This window comes from Callospermophilus lateralis, chromosome 19 (assembly GCF_048772815.1).
Source record: "Callospermophilus lateralis isolate mCalLat2 chromosome 19, mCalLat2.hap1, whole genome shotgun sequence".
Classification (NCBI taxonomy): Eukaryota; Metazoa; Chordata; class Mammalia; order Rodentia; family Sciuridae; genus Callospermophilus; species Callospermophilus lateralis.
Window position 1 is genome coordinate 1526296 of NC_135323.1, and position 21104 is coordinate 1547399.

Sequence of the window (21104 nt, forward strand, 5' to 3'; positions counted from 1 at the left end):
GGAAGGGGCAGTGCTGGGGACTGACCCGGGAAATGCTGTGCAGACAGGAGCCCGGCCCGAGACCAGAACAGACCCTCGGGTCTGGGGAAGGGAAGGAGCCAGGGGGAGTCCGATGCTGTGCCCCCAGCCACAAAGCACACGGGCTTCCAAGAAGATGGGGAGGTTCAGCAAAGTGGGCTCCACCTCGGAGCGTGAAACAGATCTCAGCGTAGTCAGAGGCGCCGAGAAGACGCGGCGCACCACCTGGAACAGAAATCAGTGACAGAGAGAGAATCCCCCGAGTGAGGAGTCCCTCTACGTTTCTAAAGAATGTTTAGGTCAAAAAGCAGTGAGACAGGCATCGGGAAATGTTCTGAAAAGAATAATCACAAAACCGCACTCTTCAGACTTGAAGAATGAAGTTGAAGAGGTGCTGAGGGAAACCCTTGGCTTTCAATGCTGACCATAAGAAAGGGGACGGAAAGTCGTCGACTGAAGCTTCTGTGTTAAAAAGCTGGAAAAAGAAGAGCAAAGTAGACCCAGGTGAAGGAGAAGGGGAAAGTAATAAGTAAAAATCAACAGAGTAGAACACAAGCTACTGAATGCAATCAGCAAAAGGCCAGTTCTTTCAAAAATTATTAACTCATGATTCCTAGCAATAGGATCGCACAAAAGAGAGAAAAGTGCAGATAACTAGTATTAAAACCCTAGAGCGAGGCCCTGAGCAACTTAGCAAGACTCTGTCCCAAAATGAAATGTTACAAGGGCTGGGGTGTGGCTCAGTGGTTAGCACCCTGGGTTCAATGCCTGGTACAGAAAAAGCAGACCAACCCAAAACCACACTCTCTCTCTCTCTCACACACACACACACACACACACACACACACACAAACACCCACACACTCACCCACACACACACACATGCACACATATACACACGCACACTCACACACACTCACACGTGCACACACATGCACACATATACACACTCACGCATGCACACACTCACACACCCACACACGCACATACATGCACACATATACACACTCACACACACACTCACACATGCTCACACACTCACACATGCACACATATATACACTCATGCACACACATGCACACACACTCTCACACACACTCACACACAAGGATATCACCACAGAAAATCACAGATGTTATAAAAATGTTATGCCAGCAAATTTGACAATGTCAATAAGACGGGCAAATACCTTGAAGAAACATGATTTTTAGAAACTGAAATGATAAGAAACCATCTGAATGGCTCTGTATTTGCTAAAGTAATTGAATATATATCTAAAAACTTTACCATTTGGATATGATAAAAGAAAAACTTCTGGCCCAGTGGGCTTAACTTGACTTTGATCAAACACTTAAAAAAAGAAATAACATCAAAGTACACAAAGCTTTTCAATATGTTACTGATCACAATTCAGCCATATATTTTAAAAAGGATAATTCATCATGGATAAGTGAGGTTATTTTAGGAATGCAGTATTGCTGTAGCATTAAATAATCAATGTAATTTACCATATTAACTGAATAAAGGAGAAAATTATATGGTTATCTCAATAGATGCAGAAAACACATTTGACAAAATTATGTGATCTTCTCATTAGATACAGAAAATGCATTTGACAAAATCCAATAGGTGTTCATGACAAATAAGATCCCTTAATTTAATAATAGGTATCTGTGAAAATGCTATAGAGAATATCTTATTTAATGGTGATGCAATAATGAAAATAGATTCACAAATGTACATTCAAATTATTTTTGGTGAATGGTTATGAGAAAAAAGGAAAAGAAAGGCTTTTTAATAAATGGTATTGGGTCAATTGAATATCCACATGGAAAGAGAGAATTAACCTTAGCTCACCACTCATACTATAAAAATATACAAAAATTTACTTGAATTGCAGACTTGAATGTGAAAACTAAAATACAAATTTTCTAGAAGATGGGAAGATTTTTTTGTGATCTGAAAGGATCACACATTTCTTAAACAGAATGCAAAAAACATTAGACATGTAATAAAAATCATAAACTATACTCTGTCAAAATTAAAAAAACTTTGTCCATGTAAAGACAGTTTTAGAAAATGAGAAAGGCGAGTTACAAATCAGAAGAAAATATTGGCAATACATATAAGTTACAAAAGACTTATAACCTGAATATGTAAAGAACTCCAACAAATCAATAATCAAAAGAGAAAGACATTGCTCAAATGGCTGATAAATCCGTGAAGACATGATAAACCTCTTGGTCATTGGGGACATGCAAATGAAAACCACAGTGGGACGCGAATTCATATCCATTGAGTGACTCTAAATCAAAAAGATTCACAATATCAAGTTTAAGTGAGGTGGCTTCCCTCGCTGGTGGGAATATAGAATCACAACCCCTGGAAACTGGCTGTGTTTTTGTAAAGTGAAACATTCCTAAACCTGTGATCCAGTAATTCCATTCCTGGTTATTAATGCCAAAGAAATCAAGCATATGTCCCCAGGGTTCCGTTTGTCCAAGAATGCTCAGCGCAACTTATTCTGAACAGGAAAACACCAGAAGCGACTCAAGCGTCCCTTGGTAAGGAAATGGATAAGTGAATAATGAATGGCATTTTAATAAAATGGAAGGCTGCTCATTCACAAAAAGGAATGAGTCACTAGTAGGATGCTGTGGGTGAACCTCAGAACCATTACACTGAACAGAGACAGACCCAGAGGTCATGTGTAGGATTCCAGCTACATAAAGTTCAAGTAGGGGCAAGTCTTGCCTATGGGGTCAGATCTGAGAATATCTTCCATTGGGAGAGCCATGGTCAAGACGGGGACCCAGAATTTTCCAGAGTGGTGCCAACACTTCCCATCTTGCACACGTGTCGACATGCCTACAGCGATGGCACGGGATCTGCTCAGTTAGTTGCATGTAGTTATTTTTTTCAAAAAAAATTTAAATGCTGCCAATTGGGATCCTCAGCACAACTAGCTAACAGCTTCCCCCCGAGGGTCACATTTAATCCCCCACATGGACACCAGGGGAATCCGTCACCACTTGCTGCTTTCCCTGGGTGAATCGCCAAGACCCTGACTGAAGCCTGGTCCCTCACTGTCCCCGCGACAGCTGTTCATTGGTGCCCCTGTGGGCAGGCTCTGTTCTTGTGCGCTGCTTGGTGGTTGTTAGGAGCAGTTGGAATACAGATCACCGTCAGCCTTTCCTAGTGGCTTCATCCCAACAGACTCCTGAGACGTGGGGTTGGATTCCCGTCGTGACCCTGCACCTTTTCTCCCTGGGGACGTCCTCCACTGTCTGTCACCTGTGTGTGAGGGCCAGGCTCCCTGGGGTGTGTCCCCACGCACGGCCTGATGTCTGAAGAATCCCTCTGCCGGCCCCCTCCTGCCTCTGGGCGTCCTCCTCCTCCATCGCTGACCCCCTGGATCTTTGTCATCCTGTCCAGGACATTCTGGAGGCCAGACTCTGTCAGAGGATGGTCTTCGTCCCCCGGAGCGTGGGTTTGGGGCTGGCCTGGAGGGTGTTCCTCTCCCCTTCCTTGGGATCCCCCACCCACCCACCCGTGTGCACGGGCTCCTTGATCCTCTGGGAACCGGAGCCTGCGGTCTCCTGGGTCTCTGGTGCAGTCCCATGTCCCTGTCTTCCCCCTCACTGGTTTCCTTATTGTCACAGAAGATGATGAGGCGCTCCTGCTCTGGGAGGATGAGTTGGGGTGTCTTCATCCCAATCTGAGGGGCACTCTGGGAGCAGGGTGACCTCCTCCCTGGTGGGTCTGACCCACACCAAGCTCAGGCTCGGCTCACACCTGGGAGCTGCGTGGTGTCTGGGACCTGCTCACTGTCAGCAAGCAGTGTGCCAGGCCCCTGCAGCGCAGCGAGAGGCTGGCGACGGAGAGCTGTCCTGGGTAAAGTCCATTTTGGATGCAAGAAAAATGCCCCCGGGTGTCTGTGTGTCCCCCTGTCCTTCCTGTTGGAACCCAGCCATCTCCCAGAGGACGCACTAGGGGGCTGCTGCCCACGTGAGCTTGATTCTGAGCTCTCGTTCCAAACGCCTCCTGTCGCTGGCCGGCGCTCCTGGCACACAGGGGACCGGGGGCTTCAGAGATGACGCCCCGCGCTTCTACTGCTAAGGAAGAAGCAGCCGGCGGAGCAGATAACTACAGTCATGTCATCCTCAGGCTGCCCCCAGGACTGCACGTTGGCACCGCAGGTTGGCAGGGGAGGGACGGCCCAGGAGGGAGCTGTGGTCTGGCACTCGGAGGCGCTTTCTTTTCATCGCTGAGGTCACCCTGTGGCGTCACTGGAAGCAGAAGCATGAGATGAGGGTGTCTTGGCAAACATGCCGGGCCCTCAGAGGGCCATTCGCTTTTGCAGGGCCTCTGTGTGGGGCTGCTGTGGATCAGGCCGAGCTGTGCCCAGTCCCCTGAGCTGCAGATGCAGAACTGATGCAGAGCTGAAAGGCTTTCTCTTGCAAATCAGGACTCTGTGCCTTTGCCTCTCCTTTTATTTATTTATGCTTGCCTGGAGCTTGGTAGGTCCAAGGCTTCCCAGAGAGGTTTCAAAATAATCCCTGCATGCAAGCCCATGAGCAGCCAGGCCAGGAAGACCGCGACCCACGGTGGTGCCCACTCCAGGACCACCATCTCCCAGGCCCTGGGGCTGCTGTGAGGCTGCGGCGAAGCCCTCACTCTGCTCAGGTAGCTCAGAACCAAGCCAGCCCTGGTGCAATGCCACCTGTGTCCCACCGGCTGTCTCTGTGTCACAGGACGTGGGGGCGGGGGGGTGAATTTGACCTGATCAATTGGGACAGGTCCTCATGAGCGTGGGGACATGGCATTGGGGCTTCTAGGGTGAACTGGCATTCAGCAGGCTGAGCCGCTTTCTTCTTAATCACCCCTCTAAGGTTCCTTGAGAGCAGTCTGTCTACTAGGACTAGGGTACGGTTGCAATCGTTTTAAATGAAAATATGCACGTGTGCAGATACACACCTGTGTACACATCTAGACTCGTGGCTTAAATTAATTTTTAAAAAGAGTACATCAAAAATTGCCTATATTTATGGCCCACAGTGTGAGGTTTTGGTGATGCGTACATTGTAGAAGGGCTGACTTGAGCTGATTAACATATCCCAGACTGGCTCTGAAAGGGATAAATATATTGAGATATTTAAAGAAAGACATTTAAAGCTGGTTTGAAGTTTGACTTCAAATATAAATAGGACAAAAACATATAATATTAAAGAAAAACAAGTGTTGTGTTCCCTAGAGAAGATCTAGTTAAAGATGACGATGACGCTCCAGAGGACAGAGGTGACCGCTCTCCATCTCCCTGGAGGGAATGTCCTGCACCCTTCGCTCTGGGGGGCCGGCTTCCCTCTTCAGCCCCTGACTCTGCATTCCCATTAAGCCCCTAGTTCAGCGGCCAAGGCAGAGCCCTCCGTCCAGCGGAGCCCTGGCTCCTGGTCCCCAGAGCTGCCCCAGGACACCCCCCGGCACACACCCTCCATGACCCACCGGTGCTCGACCTTATCGGCTCCGAGGCCAAGCTCGCCCTCCACCTCCCCACGTTGGCCTGTCCCCTGGGCCCCGGCATGGGACACTTTGCTCCTGCCCTCCCCAGGTCCCCTGTCCGACTCCCTGATGATTCTGTCCTCTTGAACATTCCTCTCTCTTTGCCACGGACACCTGCCTTCTCCACGATTCCACCTCTGGGCAGCCCAGGAGGGTGGTCTTTCCCACTTCACGTCTAGGACCTGTCCCCATGGTCAGGTCAGACAGGGCACCGAGGAACACCGGCTCTGAAGGGCGTCAGCAGGTGCCTTGGAATCGCCTGAGTGCGTGTCCCTTCTCTTTCCTGGGCCCTACCACAAGGCGCGCACCATGGCCCCTCTGCAGTCTGCAGCGAGGGACCTCACTGGACATTTATCAGGAGCTGCTCTGCACCGAGGACTGCAGGAGAATTTTCCACTCAGAATCTCACTTAGCAGCTGTTTCTAAACCCATCTACAGTGGGTTTTCTGCCTCCGACATGGAAACTCAAGTTCAGAGAGCCCAGGGGCCTGCCCAAGAGTCCCCAGCTGACGGGACAGAAGCGAGACGTGAGGGCAGGTCGGCCTGACCCAAAGCCTGTGCTCCTCCTCCCTACGCCACACGGCAGAGCCAGCGGGGCAGGATTTTGGAGGGGAAGTTACGGGGTTTCTCCTCCTACCCTGAGAATGCCATTTGCTGTTTTCCCCTGGGTGCAGTAGCTCGCACTCAAACCCAGCTAATTGGAACTTGGGGTGCAAACATCTATCACAGTTTATAGGCTTTGTACTCTCTGCTCTGCAGGAGTTGCACGTACAGTTAGGCTCATGAAGGAACGGGGTGCACCCTGTCTCTCGTGTCCTTGATGATGAAGTAGGTTCCGGTGAGAGATCCTGGTATAGACGAGGTGAAGGGCACCTCACAAAAGCCAAGATCCCTCTCTTCAGTCTGTGGTTCTGACTGTGGCACATCATGGCATTATCATATTCAGTGAGGCATGGTGATGCATAGTGAGTCATGATTCTAAAATTTTTAATTGGTGCATAATAATTGTACATAGGCATGGGGGGGCACTGTGATGTTTCAATACGTGTGTGCAGTGTGCAATGATCAGATAATTACATATCCATCGCCTACAACATACATTATTTCTTTTGGTTGGGAACATTCAAAATCCCCTCTAGTAGTCATTTTGAGATGCACAATTAATGGTTGTCACAACCCTAGATACCCTACTGTGCTGGAGACCATTAGAAATCCCTCTTCTCTGCAAACGCACCCCGTATCTGTTAACCGTCTCTGCTCCCCAGCCTCTGGTAGCGCGATGTGATTGGTGATTACAGACGGCTTCAGCCCTTCCTCCTGCGCCCTCTTCCACCGTCACCACCACGTTTAACCTGGACTGGCCCCGCGAGCTCATGGGATGAGCAGGTCTTCAGCGTGTGTTTGCCTGTGTGTGGGTGTGATGTTGGCAGCCTAAGAAAAGGTTCAAGCTGCCAGAGGACTGAAGGAGTTGGGCAAACGTGGGGTTTGGCTCCCCTTTGACCCCCGCCCATTTCATTGATGATTGGGTAAGAGAAATCCTGGAAGAGAAATGTAATCAGAGGATGTCAGCAAATGGCGATTGATAACACAGTCCTGGGGACTGACCCCAGCTGAAGTGTGCCGATAACACACCCCTCAGGCACCCCGAAACCTACCGCAGCTTGCGCTGCGCAGGACGACGCAGCCCCGGGGAGCCCCACGTTCCGACTGTGGCCCTCTGGGTGTGCGTCAGTCCCCTCTTCACCTTTCACCCTCAGGACTTGATACGGGGGGTGGGGGGGTGGGGGGGGCTCAGAAATATTTGTAGAGTGGCAGGAAATGAGTGGAAAGACCTTCCCCCAGGAGCTACCCCAAAGGCAGGCACAGCTGGGGCTCTTCATCTCACAAGCCTGGCTGCTTGGGCTGCCTGGGCTCCGCATGCCTTGGGACGGCTGCAGAGGGCCAGGCCCTGCCTCAGACCTAGGGAACCCAAATCTGCATTTTCGTGAGCTCCACGGGGTGCTGGATGCTTGGTGAAGATGCGGGACGACTGCTTTGGGCACAGACTGAGGCCCCAGGCCACACTGTTGCCGAGGCGCTTGCTTCTCTGTCTTCTTCCTTTGGAATAGGGTGCTTGGCCACGACGTTTGAGAAACAGGAGGGAAGAGAAAAGAGGGAAGCGAAGTTGCTGCTCTTGAGCAAACTCTGGTAAATGGAGAGTTGTTGGTCGGGCCAAGTGAAGTGCTACCAGAGACAGCACTTGTGCAGTTGTGGTTCGGTGCAAGGTCTGGACATCTGAGCCTGTGATGGACAATCATTCCATGCAGCAGGAACATCCCAGTCACAGTCCTGAGGCCGGGTGCTCAAGGCCCCTGGGCAAGAGTCTCGTGCCTTTGGAATAGATTGTGACAGAAAGAATTCCAAGAATGGCCCCGTGACCCTTGCCTTCTCTAAGCCCCTCCTGGGGATGCAGGTGAGATGGTGATGATAATGAGCCTCCACTCCTGCGCTTCTGTGGTGCACAGAGCAAAAGGGAATTTTCAGATGACACTGAATCACTCAAAAGGGAGGGTGTTAGGGTGGATCCCACCCAAACCTATGAGGGTGGGGGAGCTTCTAGAGCTGGCAGAAGGGAAATCTGACACGTGAGAAGAGTTTGCCTGAGTTCCAGATTTAGGATGGACGAGCTGCAGAACAGGAAGGCAGGGACCCCAGGTGCTGAGAGCCTCCACGGCCAACCAGGAAGCCAGGACCTCAGTCCTACAGCCTCAAGGAACTGAACTCGGCCAACAACCAAGTGAGTCTGGGAGTGGGTTCTTCCCAGACGCTCCAGAGAAGCCCTCAGGGAACCGAGCTGAGCCTCCCTCAGCTACTGAGCCACAGGACTGTGAGCTCAAGAGTGCTGTTCCAAGTGGCCAGTTCAAGGTCATCTGCTGGGCAGCAATAGGAAACGAATACACGTTGCTCAAAGGGGAGGAAGGACCAGGCTTGCTGGAGCCCGCAGACCACGGACTGTATTCTGTAGTCTCCGGTGGTCCTGTTGGAGAGCGCGAGGTCAGACAGCAACACAGATACCTGTACTAACACTCGTGCAGCACTTTCAATGTGCCGTGAAACTTCTTCAGGCCGGCATGAGACACTACGCCCCTCTTTTACAGAAGTAGAGAAGGAGGCCCCCAGAAATTCAGTAACCTGCCCAGAGTCTCAGCTCGTGACCTGCAGAGGCAGAGCGTCGAACCTCAACACCAGAACACAAGTCCTACTGCGTCTTTAAATGAAAATGGTGGTGAGCACGCATCTTTGGAGAACGTTCTAAGGGGCTATTTAAAGAGAATGAAGGTGTGAGAAAGAAGATATTCTGAAAGATGCAGGGCTGAATGGGGAATTCAATTGTCCATTAAAAAAAAAAAAAGAAAACTTTTAGGTAGGAGTCTGTGGTTTGGTATTTCTGGATTAGATAGTTCCAGGGGGGGAAAAAAAAAAAAAGAACTTGCCTGCAAGTGATATTGCTCATCTTCCTTCTCCCTCTCTCTCTCTTTTCTTCTTCCAAATCCATATTTAAAGCCGAGGGCCCTTTTGTAAAATGGGTTAGGTAATATCATCGACCTTGGCGGAGTCTGTGTGGAATTTAATTGTTTCCTTATATAATGATCATTAAGTTTCTCAAAATGATATGAGCCATAGAGAGGTAAAGTTAAGCCATTGTAAAGATTTTAGATTATCACCTGACTTCCCTGGAGTCACGCATAATGACTATCTTAAATAGCCACACAGTACAGTATGTGAGGTGGCCATGAGGACACGAACCAAGTCTCTCTCAAGTTGACCCCTTCAACTAGAATAAGTGAAGCCACCCCTTTCGGGGTGTGTGTGTGTGTGTGTGTGTGTGTGTGTGTGTGTGGTTTTGCACTAGCTCTTGGTTTTCCTTTCTCCTTTTGTTTTATGGTTGTAATGAGCAGCCGTTGAACCCAGTGTTCCTCTGCAAGGCAACAGTCTGCTGGAAGTCTTCTGGGTTTCAGAAGTTAAGACAAAAAGAATAATCTCAGTGCGCAGAAGAGACATCTGTGTGGGAGCGCGCTCTAGTAGGGGAGTTGATGACAAAGATGAATGGTGTGATGAGGACATGGTAATGTGGCTGATGGATGTGAGGCTCTTGTGAGCAGCAGACACCATTAGTTGAGCTCCGGTGATGTGCCAGACGCCATGCAGGGCATTTCCAATGCATTGTCTCATTTCCGTCTCACAGTATTCTCTGCATTTTTTTTTTAATATCTAAAAAGGAGATAATAATAGTACCTACTTCGTAGAGTTGTTAGGATAATTAATCAAGATAATACATCGGGTGCTTAGAACACTGATTAGCACATAGAAGATGATCAATAAATGTCAGCTCCGATTATTATTAACTCTGTCCTCATGTCGCGGGGGAGAAATTGGAAGCCACATGGATTGAATGGCTGGCCCAGCGTCGTGTTCTGATGAAGGCAGAGGTGGAGCCCAGGAAGTGCCAAAATGGAGCAGAGTCAACCCAGGTGTGGAGGGAAGGTCCATCTGTATCTAGCTCAGAAGCCCATTCTGAAGATGAAGCTGTCTGAGGCAGAAAGGGGCATGATTCCGATGACAGATGGTACGAATGTGAGGCAAAGCTGTGCCCTTGATGGCTCCCCATTGCCATTACTGATGGAAATGAGAAATAGATTATTTAAATGATCTCAGTTCAGTCAATTATTCAGAAAGTCTCTCAGTCAGAAGTATTTCTAGACACTCCTGAACAGACAGGTAAAAACCATTTAGATTTTCTGAGTGGGCCCAAGAAGGCCTCAGCATCTCTGACGGAGGGAGGAAAGAAAGAAGGGTCAGCGTGCAGCGTTATAACAAATGCCTGAGGTCCTCAACTTATGAAGAGAAAAGGTTCATTTTGGCTCACAGTTTTGGAGACATCAGTCCATGATTGATTGTCCCCATTTGCTTTGGGCCTTGGTGAGGTAGCACATCTTGGTGTGAGAGATGGCAGTACAAACCTCTCCCCTCATGGCCAGAGAGTGAATAAGAGAAAGAGGAAGGGGCGGAGTCTCATGGTCCTCTTCAAGGCACACCCCCAATGACCTGAAGATCTCCCTGTAGGCCCCGCCTCTTAAAGGTTCCACACCCCCTAACAGCACCCTCCCCCCTCAATACGTGGGCCTTTGGGGGGCATTCTCAATCTAAACTGTGGGAGCTAGGGGAGGGAAAGCCAGCCCCGGGATTCTAGGCCAAGGGTTTTGTCTGTGTTCCCTGGAATGCTCAGTTCTTTCAGAACCTGGAGTGCCAAGGGGTCCCTGGGTAGGTGAGGGGTTGATGAGACAGTCACCGGCTTCAATCAGAGTCAGTAGAGCTTTATCTGATCCCTGCATTGGGGTTTCAAGTGAGCTTTCACTGGGAAAAATGCAATATTCCTAAAAGAAGTTTAAAAGCAAGTAGAGTGAGGAGATTGATTTTAGCAATTCTCTGAATATAATGCAAATAAACCAAACCTTACGATATAGGCTCTCAAATTTATTATTTCGCTTTATCACTGCAAAGCAGGTAGAATTTTCTGATTTTGTATTTGAGTAGTACACATTTGGGGATGTCTAGTGACATTTTTATCAAGAGCTGAGAAGAGATTCCAGTTGAGGTCTAGTGAGATTCCAGGTCTAGCGCTCTTTCCACTGCCTTGCGTAGTTTCTGGAACAAATGATGGAAATTTCCACAGAGTACTTGTTTTTGTAGATGGGAAGTTGCCTGGGAAGTTGAGTGGGTGGGAGGCATGGCAATAGTCAGACCTTTAATTGGATCATCAGCTGTTTCCTTTAGGATAAAATAACTGCAAACTGTGACTGCTGATGTGATTGACTGTTTATCCGTCCATTTATCCACCCCTCCATCCATCCAGTCACCATGACCAAATATCTAACAAAGTCAACCACACACCTGTCAGCCCACCGGACCATCACTCAACTCACCCACTGTATGGTCACTCTTGCACCCTCCGTTTTACCACTGCCAGTCTGTTGACCAAGGCTCCACCATTCCTGCTGGTTGCCAGGTCCATAGCAGGGCCAGTGGGGGGTGGAAATGGGTGCTGCAGCGTCCTTGCCCTCAGGGAACTCACAGTCTGGTGGGAGAGAGGGAAAGGCCTGTCCGTCGCAGCATGGTGAGATGGGGGCTGCTGGCAGAGAGTGCTGGATCTGGGGAGGGGAGGAGCAGACCCTTCCTGAAGGCTCACCTGTGACCCGGATCCTGAAGCTTGAAGAAGAGTCGGCCACAGGGTCCTCTGACCCACGAGCACCCAAGGCCCTCCAGTGTCCCCCATCTCAGAGCTGACCTGGAGAGCAGCTCCCAGACCTCACCTCGGCTGTCGGCCCCTGCTGCCCACTTCCTCAGCCTGTCTGGTGGCCTCTGCTGCTGTCCTGTTTGGGAGCAGACAGGAAGGACGTTGGAGCTGCAGTTTGGTTTTCTCATCTGTGCCGTTGGCAGCCGAGGCTGCCTCCCCTCTACCCTGTTTTTCTTGGCATGGGAGCCTGGGGTGGACCAGTGGGAGCGGCAGAAATGGCGAGGGACTGAATCTTCACTGTTGGGGTCCAAGTCGTAGGAGACCTTATGTGCTTTAGGCTCTGAAGACAAGGGGATTGATAGCTGGTGCCTGGCGACAGTTCCCCATGTTTTATAAAACAATGATGATGGTGATGATGCGAACTACTGTGCCCCGATTATGGCCCGGGGATCTATACTCATTACATTGATCACTTTTTAAAATATCTACTTTTTAACTATAAGTGGACACAATATCTTTATGTGGTGCTGAGGACTGAACCCAGTGCCTCCCGCATGCTAGGCAAGTGCTCTACCTCTGAGCCACAGCTCCGGCCCCTACATCGATCACTTCTTAATAGACCTTCCAGATAAATAGTACCTCCCTCCCCCACCCCAGTAGCATATGAAGAAACTGAGTCTCGGAGGGTCAGTGAGTCGCCCACCGTAGCAGAGCAAGCAGGTGGCTGAGTCGGGCTCCGGTTCAGTCCTGTTGGCCTCAATGTCCCTTCTGTTTTTGCGACACCATGTGGTAGAAGTGGGGTTTCTCTGCATGTGGGTAGCGTTGCTGTCAGGGCTTTAATTATGAAAACCCATGGTGGGAGTCCCCCATCCCTGCACGGTGGACTCGCAGGGCGTTTGCAAGGACTGTTGCAGGTACAAGATTCCCCGCTGCCGCACACAGCTCTTTCTGAGTTCAGCTCAGTGTCCCACTGAGCTGCGTGAAAATCTGCCTCCTGATCAGACTCTTGCATCTCTGCACAAACCAATCAACATTCTTCTGCAAATCTGAGGACGCAAATCAGCCCCACCCCTGCACTAAAGGGCTCCTTCATTGCTTATTACTCCACCATATGGCTTGTTATCTAGCCATTGTCTTTTGAAAATTGTTTTAAAGCTCATCACAATCCTATCTGTAGAATTCTTACCATCTAAACTCCTTCCATTGGAATCACAATTCTGCGAATTATAAAGGCTGAATGGATTTGTTGAGGAGGAAAAAGTAGGGGCTGAACCATCTTGATTTCTCCCGGGTGAAAGACTCCACTGGAAACACAGAAAGAGCCCACGGTTGGATCAACTCGGGCTCCCTCGGAGGGAGTCGCAGGATGACTGCAAGAGGCCAACGGTCCCTCCTTCTGTTATATTCAAAGTGGAAGCCAACAAGGAGCGTCAGAAGATTCCGGGCTCCTGGTCCTGATTCCTCGGTGCAGAAGGTCATAGCGGATGGTGAAGTTTTTTCTTTTCGGAGATTAAAGCAGCTTGAAGAACATCGGCCCCGAGAGCTAAGGTAGGAAGGGAGGGTGTGGGTCAGTTATGGCTGTCAGATCCCAGCAACCACGCTTCAGGTAGGGAAGGCAGGGACATTCATCAGATGAGGGCCCTGAAGATCAGAGACTGTCCAGTGTTCTTCGTAGGAACTGTGCACGCCTCACTTCACCCCCAGCTTTCAAGTTGGCAGCTTGAATGGACACCGTGAGATCCGTTTCCTCACCAACATGTCACGGAGGCATTGATGGATGGAGGCTCTGAAAATACAGGAGGACTCAAAACTGTGGACGTGATTCCCATCAAGTGATGCTCCCAAATCCATGGACATGGAAGCTGGAGACAGGGATGTGTTGACATCGAGAGATGATGACTGGCCCCTGTAGACAGAGGGAGGCCAGCATCGTGCTCAGCAGGGACAGTGACACTCGGGCTCAGCATGCATGGGGGGAGGGCGTTTTGATGGGCGTTTATAGGGTCAGGTTTGGCCATGGGTCACACTTAGTTCTGAGGCCAGGCCAACCTGAAGCTCTGTCAGTCTTGGTGTTTCAGGACATCCAGTGTCCCCATCATCTGATGGCAGCGATGACAGTGTCTACCCCATGGGGCTTCTAAGAGGACACTGGAGCCGCCTTTCACTAAACGCTTCCTGTGGTCAGAACTCAAGACCCACAAGGTCCACTAGTTCACGGAAAGAGTATGATATTGGTGCCATTCATCATCCCTGAGAACACTAAGGAGACCAAGTTGATTTTCAATAATCTGAGCTGTATTTTGAGTATTTGCTGGTTGAGTCTAAAGCTGATGCTTTAACCACTTAGTTGTATTCCTTCCTCATTCAGATCCTGTTTTTTTGTTTGTTTGTTTGTTTTTTGGCCAGGGGGTGGGGTAGTTAACAGGGATTGACTCAGGGGCACTCGACCACTGAGCCCCAGCCCCAGCCCTGTATTGTATTTTATTTAGAGACGGGGTCTCACTGAGGTGCTTCGGGCCTCACCATTGCTGAGGCTGGCTTTGAACTCGAGATCCTCTTGCTTCAGCCTCCCAAGCCACTGGGATTACAGGGTGGGCCACCGTGCCCGGCTCTCATACAAATTCTATAATGCAGGTGAATTCACCCAGGGCCACGGGAGGTGGAGAACTGAAATGGAAAACACCTGGTTTGGTTTTCCTGTATAACTCCTAGTGGCAGTAGTGATAATAATAGTGATCAGCAGCCTAACAGTTTTCAAGTTCTGCTTCTCTAGGCCTTGAACTCAGCATGTACCTTATCCTGTTTCATGTTCACTACGACCTGAGGCGGTAGATGTTTCAATTCATCCTATTTTACGTATGAGAGAAGTGAGGGCCAGAGAGAGATGAGGACCAAAGTGGTCAACCAGTCACTTCAAAGGTTCAGGGATTTTGAGTAATTTACGTGCAGCATCCAGTAAAGGACCTGGGACGGAGCAGAAAGAGCTTAATCAATGGGGATCATCAGGTGTGCAAAGTGCTACTTAGGGTTTTAACTGACAATTACTGGGGTGGTTTGTTGCATTTTGAGTGGATTTCTAGGAGCTTCCTGGCAGCGCCGTCTTTGCTCCGAGGAACTGGGTTTAAAGCCTGAGGATAAGCCTCTTGAGGAAGAGGTTCGCGTGGGTTTCTCTTGGGTCCCACACAGCAGGATGAAGACTGAAACCTCAGTTAAAGTCTGGGCCAGAAAACTGCTTCTGGTTCAAGTTCACACGTTTGTTGTGCCTTCTGGGCCAAGTGACTTGAACGAACACCTGCTCCCTGCTCTGAAAGGTGGAATGATCTCTCTCTCACCTTTAAGCAAGTCTGTCATGAAGGTCAAATAAAATGACAGCAGCGTGTAACCCGAGAAGGGCCTTACAGCTCCAGGCCTCCCGTCACCATCCGCGTGGTGACCTGCACACACTCCCTGAGCAGGGTGCTCCTTTCAGAGCTTCTGTTGTCTCCAGTCACTTTTATTCTCTGTTTCTTTTCATCTTTTTCCAATACAGCTGCTTGGCCAATTGAACACGAGCAAGGCCATGCATGAGGATCCAACAAAGCCCGGCTTGCGTGTATGGTCCTGGAATTAATGGTATGCAGCGACTGTTCAGAACCTAAAACTAGCCTGTGAAAATAAAGATCATTCCCAGACCTTCGGATTTATTGATGATAGAACCAAAATAACTCCAGGCTGACTTCGGCAGCACCCTCTTCTCTGGGCACGGGATTGTATCAGGGGCAATATCAGTTTTGTCTAAAATAGAGAGAAGTAATGAACAGCAGATCCGTCTTCCCGGCCTGGGATCCCTGTCTGTTCTGTCTGACTGTAGCTTGTTCTGGAGTTGCAGCTGGAGGTCCACCTTGACCTTAGAGGACATGTGCATGGTGGGTGGGAAGGAGCCTCAACTGAACGCATCCTGCTGGGGGTTCACTTACATGAGCTAACGGAATCCCTCCCAGAGACCCGTCTGCAAAGAAGCACTTCGCGTTGGTTGAACAGTCATGGATTGTATGAAAGTTGGTATAATAAGGGCTTTACAGAATGATTTCTTAAATTTCCTCAGGAATCACGTGATGGCTTCCTTGTGCCAACTTGACCAACGAGGAGACTGAGGCCCAAAGTCAGCCGAGGTCTCACAGCTGCTGAGCCCCAGAGCCAGGCATTCAGGCTCAAGTTCAGCCACCTCCAAACTCCATGTTCTGTTTAGAGCCTGTCACCAGAAGGGAAGAGTGAGCCTTGGGGATGGATAGTTCCTGGTGGCTCTACTGACCCTCACTTACTGACTTGTTCATTTAGCACCCTGTCCTGAGTGCATCCCGGGGCCATGACTGTGTGGGTGCCTCCAGTCCTCGATGAGAAGGAAAGGAGGAGGCACCTGCCCAGGGTTGGGTTCAGGGGCTGCTGCCGGGAGAGCTGCCCTCTGCATTGGGTTCTGAAGGGCGGACGGGGCGAGGAGAGCCCCCGGCAGGGAGTGGGAGGGGTTTTCTGCACAGGGTGAGTGACGGTGTGAAACTGGCACCCAGAGGGCTCCTCGTACCAGAGCCTGGGATCAGTTCTCTGATTCACGCGTCGAGGTGGGGCAGGCGTGGGATCAGCAGTTGGCTGTCAGAAATGGCCATGCAGAGAGCCAGGAAGGCCGGCGGCGGAGGGTCCTGTCTTCTCTCTACGCCGACCGTAGAAGAACCCATCGACGGGCTCCAGCAGCACAGTGCGATGACCGGCTAGCAGAGGTAGGAAAAGGAAGGCCTGGGCCGCGGGGAAACAGGAGGAGGACCCGCTGCAGAGGCCAGTGGAGCTGAGGGCCTCACTGCAGTGGTGGCCAGGGTTAGGAGGGAGATGGACAGTGGGAGACGTTCAGAGGTGGTGTGTCCATGATGTGATGAATGAGGGGGAGAGGCACAGGAATATTGTAGCACTGGGACTTGTGCTAGTCGGCTTTCTCACTGCTGTGCCCCAAAGACCTGCCAAGAACAACTTTAGGGAGGAAATGATTGTCTAGGGCTCCTGGTTTCAGAGGTCTCAGTCCATGGATGGTGACTGCATTCCTCTGAGCCCAAGGTGAGGCAGACCGTCATGGGGGAAGGGCATGGTAGGGAAAGCCGCTCAGGACAGGGCAGCCAGGAGGCAGACAGGGCTCTGTTCTCCAGGACTAATATGAACCCCGAAGGCCCAGGCCCCAGTGACCTTCCTTCCCCGGCCACATCCCACCTGTCTACAGTGACCAGCTGTTCATCCACGCCAAGAGCAGGTCACAACCACAGCTCCCACCGTCCAGTGGTCTTACCTCTGAATGCTCCCTCATTGTCCCACGTTGAGCTCTGGGGGGATGAGGGCAGCACACATCCAACCGTAACGAGGTTCCCAGAACTCGAGGCAGATGGCGAACTGTACATATTCTTTTATGATTGAAGGAAAGTGAGAGGAGGAAATTGAGTTCTCTTGCAGGCTGCAGAGAAGAGCCGGTGAAAGGCCTCCGATCCAAGTGCTGTCCACGTAGAGACGGTACCTGGAGACGGGGGGCAGACAGATCTGAGCCTGGACCTCTGGGGCAGGGCGAGGTTAAGACACCTAAGACGCGCTCCGGGAAGGAGGCGAGCAGGTGGGTAAGAGTAGGATTGTGGCAGCCCAGGGAAGACACTCAAGGACAGAGGGCGTGGCCCCCGATGTCAGATGCCCTGGGGACTTAATGGGCAATGGAGAGTGCAGAGAAAGCCCTGGAGGGCATCGAGGCCAGTTCTAGAGGAGAGGAGAATGCAGAAGAGGACTGTCCAGGGTGACTGTGTTGGGCTTAGTGTCAGGCTGGAGCAGAGGTGGGTGCCTCTTGCATTCTTGACAGAAAGGAGGAGGAGGACCTGTGGACAGAGGCCGGTGGGTCTGTGGACTCTGGATTGTCCGGATAATCTGAAATCAGAGGCAGATCCGTCAACGGGGGAGAGGAGGGGGCTGGCAGATGTGAAGTTTTGAAATAGTTTCCAGGGAACGAGGGAGATGCAATTAGGAAAAAAGAGAAAGATGCTTAGCTGCACAGGGAGTCCTTAGACTTGAAACGCCATTCATCTCTGTGGTCACGTGATGTTCTCCACCTGAACTGGTGGCTTCCAGGTGAGAAGTGGCTGGTTGGCTCAGCTGGGGGTTGTGGCGCTGGGTGGTGACAGGAGAGGACCAAGTAGGGGCAGGATCGCTGTGGGTGGGGAAAGTCTGCTGAGGTGATAGAGGATGAGGTATTGGCCGGGAGGCAAGAGGTGTGGGAGCATGAAGCAGAGCCTGGGGAGAAAACAGAAGGCCCAGGGCCCTGGGGTCGAAATGGTGTCCAAGCAGAGACGTTGAGAAGAGCCGAGTGCGGCTGGTTTCATGTGTCTCGAATCATTGCGATCAAGCTGTTCTGAGTGAACGTTCCCCAGAGGGTTAGTGGCCAAAGTGGACAGGCGGTGCTGAACGGAGAGATGACCAAAAGCCCGACCCCTACATCTAAGCAAATAATCTGACAAGTAGGAGCACATTCATTAGGGAACGGGCGTCAAATATTCGCAAACAGACCACATCCAAATGTGGGAGGGATCACTGCCAGACAGACGTGGGTGAAGTCACCAGTGTTATCCCCAGACGCGCCGATCACTAAGGGCTGCAGAGGCTGATTCCAGCGTGCACCTGGGGACCTCAGCCCTGACCCAGGGACGTCCTGTCTCCTTGGGTCCCTCTTGAACACTGCGCCCTTCACCCAGTCTGGATGAGTGCTCCCCACGTGCTCCCCACGTGCTCCCCACGCCCACCCTCTAAGCTTTCGTCCACAGGGATAGTCCCACCGACTGGTTCTTCCCAAGCCCTCCACAGACTCCCGCGGCTCCCCTGGTCACTGCTCCTTTCCAAATGTCCTCCTTCGTTATCAGACCTGCTCTCTCACTTCTGCTTCACCTTGACCCTTTGGCTCTTGTTCCCTTTTATTGTACAGTGTCATTCGTCCTGAGAGCACCTTATCGTCCTCACTGGTCAGTGGGTCCCCGTCCACAGGGGTCAGAGCAGGGGCTGGCAAACATTCTTTGTAAGGGGGCGGCTAGTCGATCCTTTAGTTTTGTGGGCCACACCGTGGCTTTGGCTAGGACCCAACTTGCAGTTTCGGTATGAAAGCCCGTGTAGAGGATACGGTAGGAGATGCGCATGCTGTGTTCCAATCTCACTTCATTCCTGGGCACACATTCAAATCTCATGTGATTTTCACATGTCACAAATGTAATTATTGTGTCCATTTTTAACCACGTGAAAATGGGAAACCCATACTCAGCTCGTGGGCTATACAAAAGTGTTTGGCCCGGGCCGTAGTTTGCTGACCCTTGGTTTAGAGTTCCTTCGTGGCTAATAAGCACTAAACATTATTGAATGAGTGAGCCATGAACCAAGTCATTGAACCCTAAGTCACCAGGGCTTAGAGAACAGCGTTGCTCATCGGTTACAATAAAGTAATCAGGGGTCTTGGGATTCTGCCTGTGGTTACAAGTCGTGTGAATCTGAAAATCTTTGCTCTAACTCAGTTACACAGCTCATAAGCATCAGAGTTGAACTTGAACTTGGGTCTTCTTCCCCCGACTGTAGGGTATTTTTCCAGCCAGGATGATTTTGCAGGAAGCCCAGCGCTGAGCAGCTGCCCGATGGGTCCTCCCAGTCCTCATTTCCTCCAGCGTCTCCACGGGGCTCTGCAGTTGTGGATTCATGTCTGAGGTGGGGATAATTGGTCTGGGTGAAATTGGACGGACAGTCGAGGGTGACGTGGGCTCTGTTTTCTGAAGCAGCTGGTCTTATCTGGCCTGTCCCATGGGGGCCTCCTCTCCCCCACTGCCTCCTGGTAGTCGCGTTTTTAACAGTGGGCAAAGCTGTGTTTAAGCTTATTACTGTTTCCTCACCATTAAATCTTCTGTTGGCTTTAGTATTTCAAAGGATCCTCTGGCTGGAATACTTTAGGGCTCAGACGAGCTTGGAGCAAAGTAGTTTGGGGCCAGAGCTGAGCAAAGAAAAATGATTGTCAAAGTAGCATCTTATCTAAGGAGAGTTGAAATTCTGATCCTTGTGCATTTCATCACGGCAACGGAGTTCGCCCGTGCACGAGGGCTTCGGTGCACGTCCTTGTAATAACTAGCAGGGCCTCAGGCTCCAAGCTCTGGCTCGCCCTTTCATTTGGAAGGAGGAAAACGTCCATCTTAAAGATTTAAATTTATTATTTTGTCCTAGATACAGAAGCACAAAAGCCCATCTGAGACCTGCTACTAAGTTCCCAACACTTCCACACTCACAGCCCAATAACTTTTCATGGGCAAGAGGATGAAATGCTTTTCACCTGATCGATACCCCCAGGCCTGTAACCTTATTTTAAAACTCTGTGGACGGCCGTCAATGAGGTTAGCTTTGAACTGTCCAGGGCCGAGATCCAAATGGAATTGGCTTCTTTACATAATGCTGACTGAGGAAATCTGTGAGCTTTGGCCTCTGCCATCCCTGGAGTCCGCTTTGAGGCATTGAAACTGTCGGCCGCTGGAGGACCTGGGACTTGCCTCCTTTGATAAGTGGTTACACACTCCAGAATCTGGTCGCTTTTTAAGGTCTTCCTTTTATTTTTTTAAGTCCTATTGAAGTAGGACAGATGAGGCGGGGCACAGAGGAGCAGCACGGAGCAGGTCTGTTGGCTGCAGCCAGGTTCAAAGGGGGGCTTCTGGCTTCCGTCGGATCCCCCCCCTGAATCCCGAGTTCAGAAAGTTTTAGAGCTTTATACCCAGTGCGTAAGGGGAGGGGCTCAGAGGCTCACATCTGTAGAAGTTGACACCAAAGCAGTTTGTCACTGCTCTGGGCACCCACTTCAGGCCAAGGACACCCTCTGGGAAAATCGGTGTCAGGGAAACAGAGTCCCCTCCCCTTTCCTCCCACCACCTGGCTCCCTGGACCCAACTCTAGTCCTTCGAGAGGCAAATGCCTTTGTGAAGGCCCCGCCCAGGCTGGGGACCTGGAGCCCAGACCCTGCACACACGCCGTCCACCTGGCCCAGAGACCAGGAACAATTGTGCTTAGTTATGGCAAGGGTCTCCTGGGTGGGGGTCTCTGGCCTGCTTCAGGCTGTTCAAAATGAATTGATTATCCCAGCAAATGAGGGACCCTCTCGCGGCCATCCCAGGGAAAGAGCCGGCCTCCTCCCTTGACCGATTTCTAACTCACTGGCAAGGCCGTCGGGGAGCAGAGTTGCTAAGTCTTG

General features: G+C 50.7%; 1 protein-coding gene across 1 annotated transcript in view; it reads left to right on the forward strand.

Moving 5' to 3' along the window:
* Positions 1-21104, forward strand: part of Grin2a (glutamate ionotropic receptor NMDA type subunit 2A) — a 325653-nt gene that overhangs the window by 224528 nt on the left and 80021 nt on the right. The window lies entirely within an intron of this gene.